Source organism: Furipterus horrens, unplaced genomic scaffold, assembly GCF_987537825.1.
Source record: "Furipterus horrens unplaced genomic scaffold, mFurHor1.1.pri manual_scaffold_3, whole genome shotgun sequence".
NCBI lineage: Eukaryota > Metazoa > Chordata > Mammalia > Chiroptera > Furipteridae > Furipterus > Furipterus horrens.
This window is the reverse complement of record NW_028327173.1, coordinates 112,867,217-112,868,458: the sequence shown is the minus strand read 5'-3', so window position 1 is coordinate 112,868,458 and position 1,242 is coordinate 112,867,217. Positions and strand designations below refer to the sequence as shown.

General features: G+C 38.5%; 1 pseudogene; it reads right to left on the bottom strand.

Moving 5' to 3' along the window:
* Positions 1-238: 238 nt before the first annotated feature.
* LOC150015766 (tetraspanin-12 pseudogene) lies at positions 239-826 on the bottom strand (annotated as a pseudogene).
* Between the last annotated feature and the right edge of the window lie 416 nt (positions 827-1,242).

The following is a 1,242-nucleotide window of genomic DNA, read 5'->3' as shown; positions in this document are numbered from 1 at the left end:
AGCTATAAAGTGGGTAATAGATCTGTGCTCAGTAATGAAGGGCATCAGCAACTATTGTCCAGGTGGTGACTTATATTATATAAAAATTTTCCCTCTTCATTTTAAATGACACAAAATTAAATGCTTGGGCATTGTTTTATGGGAACACTTTTATTTCTACACATTTATAAAACAAGTGTGTGATCAAAAATTTGTAAGTTCAATAAAATAAATTTGTGGTTTTCTTATTTGACATCCTTTATAATTCCTCCATCTCAAAGCATGTAATAAAGCTCTTTGCCATGGATGTGTGTTCAAAGATCCTCATCAGGCTTGGTTTCAACAGTTCTACTGTGTGACATGACAGGTGCTGAGTTGTGTCATTCTTCAGGGATATCATTTGGTCTATCCCAGGCTCCCTTCTATCATAATAGAGAGCCCAGAGCAGAGTAATGGTGAGAATCATGGCCAAGATTTGTGTCACTCCAATGGAGATTCCCAGAAAGCTTAGCACCTGCAGTTGTTTGGTTGTTATCAAAAAAGAATACATTTTCTTCCCACAACCCCCTTGATAAAGGTCACTGAGATCTTCCTGGTGGGCCTGTTTGGAACATCCCATGAATTCCCTAACATAACGGGAATCTGGGGGCCACTCCATCTCTGTCATTTCCAACCAGTCGGTGAAATATACCACTCCACAGCACTTAAACTCTCTCTGAAAAAAATCCCAAGCATGAGTGAAGCACCAGTACCTTGGTAAGCCATAATTTGACATTCTGGCTTTCAAAGTGACCATGTCTGATCTCTGTACTGGAACCATAATTTCCTGCTCATATGTCCAAACACCACAAGCCAATTATACACAGATAATGACAAATAAACTTCCAAAGTACCATGTAAGAAGCAACATATTTCTCTTCACTGTTCCACAGTATCCTAACATCCCCACAATGATAAGAAAACAGCAAACAGCAATCATGACCGGATGAACCACAGGAAAGTAAGTCAAGATGACAGCCTTCTCTACCCTCAGAGCTGATGGCTGTATTGCTATTTTCAAAACCACTGTGCTATCCCCAAGGTGGTAGCTTGTTCTATTTTTGTTTTGTTTTGTTTTGTTTATACAAGTGGTACATTCCAACTTCAAGTCACTTAAAATATAAGATAGGTGTCCTTAATAAGAAGTCGATCTACTATGAATTCTGAAGCCTCCAATTTTCATCACTTTGAATACTTCTTATCAGTCTCTTCTATCCTGAAGTT